We start from the raw sequence: 12,482 nt of genomic DNA, 5'->3' as shown, positions 1-12,482 counted from the left end.
AAGGGGAAGAAGACTTGATCAAGGCCCGAATCTCCTCCATCCTTGCATCTTGATCCTCTTTTTGCGCGGAAAGGTTCTTATCAATGTAGTCCCTTTTTCTTGCTTCGGAGTGACGAATGTCGATGGAAAGGTTCTCGATGCGTTCTCGCAATCTTGATTGTGCGCGTTGCATTTGTTGCTGTAGATCGAAGATGGACGCTTTGGTGATGTAGTTGTTCGTGCCGTCATTGTTGTCGAGGACTGGAGATGAAATGCCTTTCCTATCCATCACAAGGCTCGATAAAATATGAGTGGAAGAAAGGAGAGAACTATACCAAATGTACCTTGACCGATGTTGAAAATGGATCAATGATCACTCAATGATGTAACAAGGAAATAGCACAATTGGTACCGATCTCGTCAATTTCTCACACCTACACAAGTAAGGCTTATGGTGGAGCTCGGTGAGGACAGTGGCACAAAAATTTGATGCAAAATGTTAGCAAGAGTCAATAATGTTGAAAGAGATTCACAAATTCGCGAGCGAAACAAGTAGACCAATAGCAATAAATGGCACACAGAAACTCACACACAGATAGATAAATGGGGTCGTTCAACCAAGGAATGAGCTCAAAATGTGGAATCCACAAAAAACGCTCGTGTTGGACAACTCAAGAGAGACGCTAGCACGATTGCTCAATAGGCGGATACGGCACTTATGCACAACTTATAAGATGCAAAATGGATAAACTTTCTATCCCAAGTATGCTATGTATGTATGATGTTCCCGGTGGTTAACAAGATGATCCAAGATGATCAGATATGAAAATCTTATATGCAATGTGGTATGATGCTATGGCACTTGCTTACAAGCTTCTTTGCTCACTCTGTCTTTGCTTAAAAGCTTATTCTTTTTTTGTATGGCCACTTTGCACAAACCAAGATAACAATTGTGTATATACGGGAACAATCTTGTGGCACAAGGGATGAATGATGATACCAAGATGATATGGTATGTATGCAATGGTAGGTGTAGATCACTAATGTGCACAAGTAACATTGCCGGCAATACTCAAAGGCTAGTCTCGATAGGCAAGTGACGCAAAGTGGGCTAGGGGTTAACAATGCAATGGCAAGGGGAATATACAATGGTGTCGTCGATGTTACCGTCCTTGGCGATGATGAGAGGCGGTGTTGTCGATGTTGACCCGTTCCTAGTAGCCGAAACACCCTAGGAAATGGAAAACCGCAAACTCAAAATCTCCAAAGGCAAATGTCAAATGGTGGTAGCAAAAAGCGGTGGTTGTTTTGCACTTGGCAATGCGGAAGTGGAATGATGGGCTATAAACATGTCGGAGTTGAAGTTGTCGTCCATAAGTAGCCGAAACACCTTAGGAGACACAAGCCACAACTCAAACAAGCTCAAACAAAATTGGGTTAAGTTGGGGTGGGGGAAGTGTATCGTGTGCAAGGTTATGCGGAAGTGGTGGTGGTGGTTGATGAATAAGCAACCGTCCCTAAGTATCCTAAACACCTTAGGATAACTCAAATTTCTACTCAACAACCACTAATGCTATGGGGAACAAAATTGGTTAGGTTGCGGAAGTCGGTGGTGGCTATGCGGATGATGTGGTGAAGGCCCTAGACAAAGATGCCAAAGTTCCAAAAATGTGATGGAGTCAAATGATGTTGGTAGTATTTTTGTGGGATGGGGGATGTCAAAATCTTCAAAACAAGCTAAAGAATGTCAAAAGCAGAGTTCGGATGAATTAGTTACGGACAAAATAAAAATCAGCCGAAGTTGATATCTATAGGTTGCGGACGTCCGGAAATGGACGGATGTCCGGTGGGCTCGGAAATCCATAAATTCTGTTATGTAATGGGATGCCGGATGTCCGGTAATATCCGGAAGTCTGGTGCTTCTAGAGGCAATGGATGTCCATAAATGTCCGGACTTCCGGTGAGTCTGGGGTAAATCGGGATCAAGATCGGGGACGCGATTTTGGGCGGAAAAAGTGGATTTCGGGGTCAAAATTCGCGGGATTTGACGGATGGAAGATGGGGAAACTTGGGGAGATGCTAGATCCACTCGAAACCAAGCAAATCCATGGATCAAAATCAACAAAACATCATTAAACCAACAAATCACAAAAAAAATTGGGGGCTATTTTTGGTGGGTATTTTTGAAATTGGGGAAGAACACAACAAAATCAAGCTAGAAAACAAGGGGTAGGCGGCTCCAAATTCGTGATAAACATGGTTCATGATACCAAGATGATGTAGGGTAGAACCCTAGATGCCCGATCTTTCATGATTGAAGGGGATCCTATGAAGAACACGAGGGGGAAAATGAGAGGAACACGAGGGGAAACACAAGAGAATCACTCAAACCAATGAGATTCGGTCACCCATATGCTAGATCCTCGGAACACAAAGAGTGATACACGATTCAAAGTCAACAAGGGATGATACAAAGTTTCTTCTCTGTGAGGAGGTCTTGAAGGTCATCCCATGAATGGGGTCTTGAATCCAAGATGGATCTTCTCCGAAGATGCCGCGGTCTCTCACGAGGAGTAGATCCGTATGGATGAGCAATGCTCTATCTCAAATGAGATAAACCTATGCTAACCCTCTCTAGGAGGAGGATGAGGTCTATTTATAGTCTAAGTGCAAATGGGGGCGAAGTGAAAGGGTACATGGGCCTCGGGCCCGAAGCTGTGCACAGACAGGCACCGGACGTCCGGTGGGTTCCAGTCGTCCGGAAGTCTTCGGACTTCCGTCATTTCCTCTCTATACATGTGGCACCGGATATCCGAACGGGGTCGGTTGTCCGGTGGCTGATGGATGTCGGACGTTCGGTATCTGGCAGTCGCTCGGACGCTGTAGAGTCCCTCAGCTGTAGCTGTTCTGGCAGGCCCAACCTCTAGGCGTCGGACGTTCGCTAAGGACCGGTCGTCCGCTGGCTGTGACTTGTAGTCATCCCTTTCTCTTGCTCCTCGCGCTTGGTGTCCTTGCTGTCTTGTCCAATGCTCCTAGCTGATCCATGGCCTTCCTCTTGGTTCCTGGACATGCATAGCACACACGTTTGAGCTAGTAGCCATGTCTCACATGTGGAAAGTGAAGGTTCGGAGAGGAGCGAGTTCACCTTGTGTCTAATGGCGTATTGTCGAGGTCTCGTCTTATGTATCCTTGGGGCTTGGAGAGTAGTTGGAATGTACATGGGTATGATCGTGGGATGCTCTGCATCATGTTCCTAAGTAGCCGAAACACCTTAGGAAATGGTGAAAAACCGCAAACTCAAAATCTCAATGTCAAATATTAAATGGTGGTAGCGGACATGCGGTGGTGGTGTTGGAGATGACAATGCGGAAGTGGTGGTGGTGGTTGATGAAGAAGCAACCGCCCCTTAGTAGCCGAAACACCTTAGGAAACTCAAGTCACAACTCAAACAACCATAAATGCTATATGGAGTGAAATGGGTTAGGTTGCGGCAAGCTATGGTGCTTTTGCGGATGATATGGTGGAGGGCCTAGGCAAAGATGCCAAAATTTCAAACTTTTGATGGAGTCAAATGATGTGGGAACCTATATAGGTTGATGGGGGATGTCAATAGCTACTCAACAAGCCAAATAACATCAAAATCGGACTCCGGATGTGAAAGTTATGGGAAAAACGGTGAAGTGCTGGCGGCTGCTATAGGGGGGCGTGCGCACGGGGTCTAGGGCCCGTGGACACGAGGTCCCGTGCGCACGATCCATGTACCGAGGACACGAGGTAACCAGAGACTTCGGGGGGGAGGGGGGCGTGCGCGGAGGGGTGGGCGGAAATTTCGCGATTTCGTGGCAAAATTGATGGATTTGGTGGTGGGGATTGTATGGGGGTGGTGGGAAAGCTAGATCAACTTGCCAAACAACAAAATCATGGATCAAACTCAACAAAATCTCACAAGAACCAACAAATTGCAAGAAAATTTTGGGGCTATTTTTGTGGGGATTTTCAAAATTGGGCAAGAACAGGCAAAATTAGGCTTGAGAACGAGGTGGGGGGGGCTCCAATTTCATGAGAAACCTTGGCTCATGATATCATAATATTGTAGGTGTCAGATATCGGGTTCTGGCAAAACCCTTGAGGTTCGAACACTGGGGTGGCCGAAGATTTTGAAGGAAATGTGCCCTAGAGGCAATAATAAAGTTATTATTTATTTCCTCATATCATGATAAATGTTTATTATTCATGCTAGAATTGTATTCCCGGAAACATAATACATGTCTAAATACATAGACAAACATAATGTCACTAGTATGCCTCTACTTGACTAGCTGGTAAATCAAAGATGGTTAAGTTTCCTAACCATAGACATGAGTTGTCATTTGATTAACGGGATCACATCATTAGGAGAATGATGTGATTGACTTGACCCATTCCGTTAGCTTAACACTTGATCGTTTAGTATGTTGCTATTGCCTTCTTCGTGACTTATACATGTTCCTATGACTATGAGATTATGTAGCTCCCTCTTACCGGAGGAACACTCTGTGTGCTACCAAATGTCACAACGTAATTGGGTAATTATAAAGGTGCTCTACAGGTGCCTCCGAAGGTACTTGTTGAGTTGACGCATTTCGAGATTAGGATTTGTCACTCCGATTTTCAGAGAGGTATCTCTAGGCCCTCTCGGTAATGCACATCACTATAAGACTTGCAAGCAATGTAGCTAATGAGTTAGTTACGAGATGATGCATTACATAATGAGTAAAGAGACTTGCCGGTGATGAGATTGAACTAGGTATTGGATACCGACGATCGAATCTCAGGCAAGTAACATACCGATGACAAAGGGAATAACGTATGTTGTTATGCGGTTTGACCGATAAAGATCTTCGTAGAATATGTAGGAGCCAATATGAGCATCTAGGTTCCGCTATTGGTTATTGATCGGAAATGTGTCTCAGTCATGTCTAAATAGTTCTCGAACCCGTAGTGTCCGCACGCTTAAGGTTTCGTTGACAGTTTTATTACGAGTTTATGAGTTTTGATGTACCGAAGGTTGTTCGGAGTCCCGGATGTGATCACGGACTTGACGAGGAGTCTCTAAATGGTCGAGACATAAAGATCGATATATTGGACGACTATATTTGGACACCAGAAATGTTCCGGGTGAGATTGGGACAATACCGGAGCTCCAGGAGGTTATCGGAACCCCCTGGGAGGTATATGGGCCTTATTGGGCCTTAGTGGAAAGGAGGGGAAAGGAGCAAGGGAGGGCCCCCCCAAGCCCAATCCGAATTGGGAGGGGGGCCGGCCCCCCTTTCCTTCCTCCCTCCTTCCTCTTCCTTCCCTCTCCTTCTCCTAATAGGAAAGGGGGAGTCCTACTCCCGGTGGGAGTTGGACTCCCCCCTAGGGCGCGCCACCCCCTTGGCCGGCCCCCTCCTCCACTCCTTTATATACGGGGAGGGGGCACCCCATAGGAACAACAATTGATCTCTTGATCTCTTAGCCATGTGCGGTGCCCCCCTCCACCATAGTTTTCCTCGATAATATTGTAGCGGGGCTTAGGCGAAGCCCTGCGATAGTAGAACATCAAGACCGTCACCACGCCATCGTGCTGACGGAACTCTTCCTCGACATTCTGCTGGATCGGAGTACGGGGAACGTCATCGAGCATGTCGGCATTCTGGGAACGGGGGTCCCCATACTTGCCTGCCTACGGCCTGCGGCGTGGCTCAAAAGAGGCCCAGCACAGCCCATCTTCATCAATGCAAGCTCAAGACCCTCGCGAGGGGCCAAGCCTCGCGGGGCGGGCTACAAGGAGCTTCCTCAGGAATGGCCTCGTCAGGCTGGCTCATGAGGAGGCAGAGAGTTCAAGGCGGGGTACCTCACGAGGTGCCCATGACGCAAGCCATGACGACCAAGGGCGCCAGTCGGGCGCTGGCCCGCACAGTGTCCTCCTTTCCTCTTTGGTGCAAATGGAGCAAGCGCAGGCGAGAGCATCAAGCAAAGGCATCCATTTCGGTGCAACAAGACCAAGACCAGCCCAACGGCTGGAAGGAAGTCATTGTGGAGCCCAAGCCAGCGTCACCGCCAGAGCCTTTGACAAGTGATGACCAACTTTAGTCAGGATAAGTGTACCCGATGTTCCCCTTCAAAATGGCCAATTGTTGGCGCCCTTCCCGCTCAATATTTGGGAAGAGGCCCAGGGCCTTTGCCTATAAATAGGACTAGCCACCACAAGGAAGGGAGAGAGAGAACCCTCACCAGAAAACCAATAGAGAGGGCAATTGAACTCCTCCCAATAGTTCGTCGCACCAGCCAAGAACAGACCCTCGCGAGGCTGTTCTTCCTTGTATTGTTCATCATCAAGCCCAAGAGGCAATCCACCACACACACACTGGAGTAGGGTATTACACCACAATGGTGGCCTGAACCAGTATAAATCTTGTGTCTCTTGTGCTGTTCAGTTTGGTAATTTAGGTCCTAGCAATTCGGCGAGGAGCGAGCCGGTAGAGGGTTGAATCTCCGCACGCACCCCAGTGTTCGAACCTCAAGGGTCTGCCGGAACCTGAAATCCGACATTTGGCGCGCCAGGTAGGGGTGCGCCGGAATTTGCCTTCCGTCGTCTCGTTCTTCCCCGACCATCGCATCCATGTCTGACACTCGTCGGTCTCGCGTCGGGCACCGAGCCGCCCTCGCTTCCCATGTCGCCCAGACGGCTCCCATCGGCGGGCGCCCTTGTCGTCCCCCGTCACCTGCTGTCAACACCTTCACCGGCCCGGCGGGGAACGGGCGGCAAGCATCATCCCAGCATTCCCCGGTGACCTCTAGGGAGGAGCCGCGCAGCTTCTCCCTCACCCACCCTGTCGCGCCGGCTCCCTCGGTCGTCGCGGCCCTCCTGGGCGGCTCGCAGGCGTCGCCCTCCAGCCGCCACGTCAAGCCTTTCGTCCGCCGGGTCGGCGCCGCCGCCACGAGGCAGGGGGCTCCCTCGGGCCGGACGGAGCCGTTGGCCAGGCTAACCTTCGACTCTGAGGACCACCCCACCAACTCGGCCTGCTCGGGCACGCTCCGCATGCTCTGCACGCCCACCATCTGCCAGGTGGCCGTCACCAGGACCCTCATCGACGGTGGTGCGGGCCTCAACGTGCTCTCGGTTGAGGCCTTCAACCTCCTCTGCATACCTTGGGAGCGGCTGCGACCCAGCCGGCCTTTCTCGAGCGTCGGAGGCGGGTCGTCCAGCTCCTTGGGGCAGATCCGACTTCCGGTAACTTTCGGCACCTACGACAATTTCCGCACAGAGCTGGTCGATTTCGACATCGCCCCCATCGGCCTCCCCTACAATGCCATCCTCGGCTATCCAGCATTGGCCAAATTCATGGCCGCGACTCACCCGGGGTACAACCTCATGAAGATGCCCGGGAGCAACGGCGTCCTCACTGTGCCCGGGGACACCGAAGGTGCGCTACAAGTACTCAAGCTCGCCCTCAAGACGGCGGCGGCGGCGCGGCCCGCCGACACAGAAACCCCCAAGCCCAAGGGGGCTGCGCCAACCAAGAAGAAGCAGTTGTTCACCCAAGACAAGGCGGAAACCAAGCAGGTACCTGTCGACGAGGACGGGTCCACTAACGCCACTTTCACCATAGGCGCCAACCTCGAGCCAGAGCAGGAGGAAGCCCTGGTCAAGTTCCTGCGTGCAAACAAGAAGGTGTTCGCCTGGGAGCCCGATCAGCTGGCAGGGATCCCACGGGGCGTGATCGAGCACCACCTCAACGTGTGTCCCAACGTGCGTCCCGTAAAGCAGAAGGCGAGGAGGCAGTCCACTGAAAAGCAGGCCTTCATCGTCCAAGAGACCCGCAAGCTAGAGGCCGCGAGGGTTATTCGCGAGGTCCGATACCCGGATTGGTTGGCCAACCCCGTGGTTGTGCCAAAGAAGGGAGGGAAGGAACGCATGTGTGTCGACTTCACCAACCTCAACAAAGCATGCCCGCAAGATCCGTTCCCGCTCCCTCGCATCGACCAGATTGTCGATTCCACCGCTGAGTGTGACCTATTATGCTTCTTGGATGCCTTCTCCGGATATCACCAGATCAAGATGGCGGTGGAAGATGTGGAGAAGACGGCCTTCCTAACCCCGTGTGGGGTGTACTGCTATAGATGCATGCCCTTCGGACTGCACAATGCGGGGGCAACCTTTCAGCGGCTCATGCACATCACCTTGGGCCTGCAGCTTGGGAAGAATGTGGAGGCTTACGTCGATGATATCGTAGTGAAGTCTCGCGAGGCCAAGACCCTAATACAAGACCTGGAGGAAACCTTCGCGAGCCTTAACGCGGTGAGCCTGCGACTCAACCCGGAGAAGTGTGTGTTTGGAGTCCCCTCGGGCAAGCTCTTGGGCTTCCTCGTGTCCCACTGAGGCATCGAGGCCAACCCAGAAAAGGTCAAGGCAGTTGAGGACATGAGCCCACCAAAGACCCTCAGGGAAATGCAGAAGCTCACGGGGCGCGTGACGGCGCTGGGACGCTTCATCTCCCAATTGGGGGAGCGGGCGCTGCCTTTCTTCCAGCTGATGAAGAAAAAGGGGCCCTTTGAATGGACTGAAGAGGCCGACAAGGCATTCCAAGATCTCAAGAGATACCTAACCAGCCCTCCAGTGATGGTGGCCCCACGCCCTCAAGAGCCCTTGGTACTCTACCTCGCCGCCACTCCCTACTCCGCTAGCGCAGCCCTGGTGGCAGTTAGAGAGGAGCGTCGGGCCAAGACCACGACGGCCACCCGTGCCAAGGCAAAGCTGGATCAAAAGGGACTCGCGGGAGTCACCACCATGACTGAGGAAGGTCAGCTGTCGCGGCGGAGCGCACCAGGGGCGGGAGAGGCCCTTCCTCCAGGCAACCAGCTTCTGGAGGCTCCACCATCTCGGGAGGCACCATGGCCTGCCGAGGACGCCACCAGCACTGACGCCCCAAGCCTCGTCGAGCACCCGGTGTACTTCGTCGGCATGGTATTACGGGATGCGAGGGCACGATACCCCATGCCGCAGAAGCACCTCCTCGCGCTTCTGGTGGCTTCGTGCAAGCAATGGCACTACTTCCAGGGTCATCCGATCAAGGTTGTCTCGGCATACCCCTTGGAAAGGGTGCTCCAGAGCCCTAACTCAGCCGGAAGGGTCGCCTAGTGGAACATTGAACTGCAAGCATTCCAGCTCGAATTCAGCACGACCAGAGTCATCAAGGGGGTCGCGCTGGCAGATTTCATGGCCGAATGGACAGAGGCATCGGGCCTCAGGGTCGGCGAGGATCGATCCCTTTCCCCAGGAAGCGAGGCGCCAGAAGGCTGGGTCATGTACTTCGACGGAGCGTTCTCCAGGCAGGGCGCTGGGGCTGGGGCGGTGCTCATATCTCCCACTCAGGACAAGCTCTACTACGTCGTGCAGCTCTGTTTCCAGCAAGGCGAGAAGTTCTCCAACAATATAGCAGAGTACGAGGGATTGATAGCGGGCCTGAAGGCCGCCGCTACCCTGGGAGTGAAGCGTCTTACTATCAAGGGCGATTCGCAGCTCCTTGTCAATTTCTCCAACAAGGTATACGAGCCAAGAGATGAGCACATGGAGGCCTACCTTGCAGAGGTCCGTAGGATGGAGAAGCAGTTCTGGGGGTTGGAGCTGCAGCATGTGCCTCGCGGCACCAATCAAGAGGCCGATGACATCGCCAAACGAGCCTCCAGGCGGTTGCCACAGGGGCCGGGCGTCTTTGAGGAACGACTCTTCAAGCCTTCAGCCCTGCCACTATTGTCGAGCACAGCACAGCCTCGGGCGGAGCTTCCTCAGCCACCTGCCTCGGGAGCCCCAGCCTGTGGCCCGGCCTCAGGAGCACGCCTGCTCTTGACGATGGAGCCTCAGGAGGGGTGCTGGATCATAGAGCTCAGGAGCTACTTAACGCGAGGGACCTTGTCGGAGAAGGAGGAGGCGGCAGAGCGTGAAGCGCGGCAAGCCACAGTGTACTGCATCATGGATGGAGAGCTCTACCGGTAACGACCGAACGATGTGGCCCTGCGTTCCATCACCAGGGAACAAGGGAAGGAACTGCTGGCAGATATACACGGTGGGGACTGTGGGCATCACTCGTCGTCACGGACCCTTGTCGGCAAGGCGTTCCGCAACGGTTTCTATTGGCCCACTGCGCTCAATGACGCTGTCGAACTTGTGAAGGCTTGCGAGGCCTGCCAATTCCATGCCAAGCAGATCCATCAGCCGGCAGGAGGTCTGCAAACCATACCCCTGACATGGCCATTCGCGGTCTGGGGGCTGGATATCCTGGGCCCTTTTCCTCGGGCGCCAGGGGGCTATCGCTACCTCTACGTCGCCATGGACAATTTCACCAAGTGGGCTGAAGTCGAGGCCGTCCGCACCATCCCTGCTAGTTCTGCGGTCAAGTTCATCAAGGGCATCGTGAGCCGGTTCGGAGTGCCGAACCGCATCATCACTGACAACGGTTCGCAGTTCACCAGTAACCTTTTCAAAACATATTGTGCTAACTTGGAATGCAGATATGCTACGCTTCGGTGGCGCACCCTCGAAGCAATGGCTAGGCTGAGCGGGCCAACGTAGAAGTCCTGAGGGGCCTCAAGACCAGGACATTCAAGAAGAAACTGGAGGCTTGCGGTAGAGGCTGGTATGACGAGCTTCAGTCCGTGTTGTGGTCCATCCGCACAACCGCGACCAAGCCGACTGGGGAGACCCCCTTCTTCCTGGTCTACGAAGCCGAAGCGGTCCTCCCTCACGAGGTCAGGCGTCGATCCACGCGGGTCCTGGCGTTTGATGAGACGCTGCAGGACGCCATGCGGGGGACGGACCTCGTGCTGGGGGAGAAGCATCATCGAGAAGTTGCGCTGCAAGCGGCAAGGTACCAGCAGGCAGTCCGGCGATACCACTGCCGCAACATCCGCCCCAGAACTCTCGAGGTAGGGGACCTCGTGCTCCGGCGGGTCCTCTCCAGGGAGGGACTGCATAAGCTCTCTCCTATGTGGGAGGGCCCGTTCAAGGTTGTTCATGTTTCCAGGCCCGGCTCCGTGCACTTGGAGACTCAGGAGGGAGTACCTGTACAGAACGCGTGGGACATCCAGCACCTCCGGAGGTTTTACCCCTGAAAAGGCCTAGAGCCTGTGAAGAAGGCAAATGCCTGTGAAGCTCATCTTTTTGGAAAAGGACCAGAGCCTGTGAAGAAGGCAAATGGCTGTGAAGCTCATCTTTTTGGAAAAGGCCCAGAGCCTGTGAAGAAGGCAAATGCATGTGAAGCTCATCTTTTTGGAAAAGGCCCAGAGCCTGTGAAGAAGGCAAATGCATGTGAAGCTCATCTTTTTGGAAAAGGCCCAGAGCCTGTGAAGAAGGCAAATGCCTGTGAAGCTCATCTTTTGGGAAAAGGCCCAGAGCCTGTGAAGAAGGCGAACACCTGTGAAGCTGTCACGTTTTGGAAAGGGCCCGGAGCCTGTGAAGAGGGCCAACGCCCGTGAAGCTTGCCTTCCCGAAGAAAGGCCTGGAGCCTGTGAAGAAGGCCAACGCATGTGAAGCTCGCCGCCCGTGACACTCTCACGTAATAATGAGTTGGGGCTGTACACGCTCCGGAGTCTCAGGGGTGCCGGCCTCAGGCCCTGGGGCTCCCTCCCACGCCCAGTGGCAGCACTTAGCTCCGCGCTGGTGAGAAGACGTCGAAGACTAGACTAGGTGCTGGACGCGGCTTTTTCATTTGCTTTCCGCAGTTGGCTAGTTCATTCCCATTTGGAGTTTTTATCGAAACCGTCGCCGCCTTTTGACCTGTGGTTCTTCGACTTTTTTCACTCTCCTGCGTCGATTTCTCTTGCACGGGGGATCACGAGGCGGAAGCCCCGGGAGCCCTCGCGAGCGTTCCTGCCCCTATCACTCAAGTTTTCACGGCCCGGGTCCACTACCGGAGCACCCATCCGGACCGTGCCTCTCGGCCACCGCGACGCGAATACAGGGCCTGGGTCGGTCACCCCCGCGTCTGCAGCTAGGGATTACTTGCAAATGGGCACACAATAGAAAGGAATAATATATGGATAACAAAAAACAGTACGATGATTGACGACGTTAACCCAAACGCGCCTCCACGGGGCCACACATTGTTGTCTTTTTACGCAGGAGAAAAGAAAGGAAAGAACAAAAGCGGGTGAAGCACATCCCGCGCCGGCCCTCTTGGAAGACTTGAGCCGCCTCCGGAGCTCAGGCGGACTCCCTCTCGCGCTTCACTGGGGCGCGACGGCGAGCAGACCCGCTGCCACCCTCCAAGCAGGCGCGACGGCGTGGAGGCTGGCCGCGGCCGCTGCTAGAAGGGTCGCTACCCAAAGAAGAGTTGGTGAAGCTTGAGGAGTCACGGGCGTCGCCAACCGCCCGCGCGCTGCCCTCTCCGTCCTCGCCGGGGCTGAGTCCCCGGCCGCGGTCATCGTCTTCAGGGCAGCACCCCACACGGCGACCATGTTCCCCAAACACCCTCACGTAGAGG

Source organism: Triticum aestivum, chromosome 5B, assembly GCF_018294505.1.
Source record: "Triticum aestivum cultivar Chinese Spring chromosome 5B, IWGSC CS RefSeq v2.1, whole genome shotgun sequence".
NCBI classification, from domain to species: domain Eukaryota; kingdom Viridiplantae; phylum Streptophyta; class Magnoliopsida; order Poales; family Poaceae; genus Triticum; species Triticum aestivum.
This window is presented reverse-complemented; position numbering follows the sequence as displayed.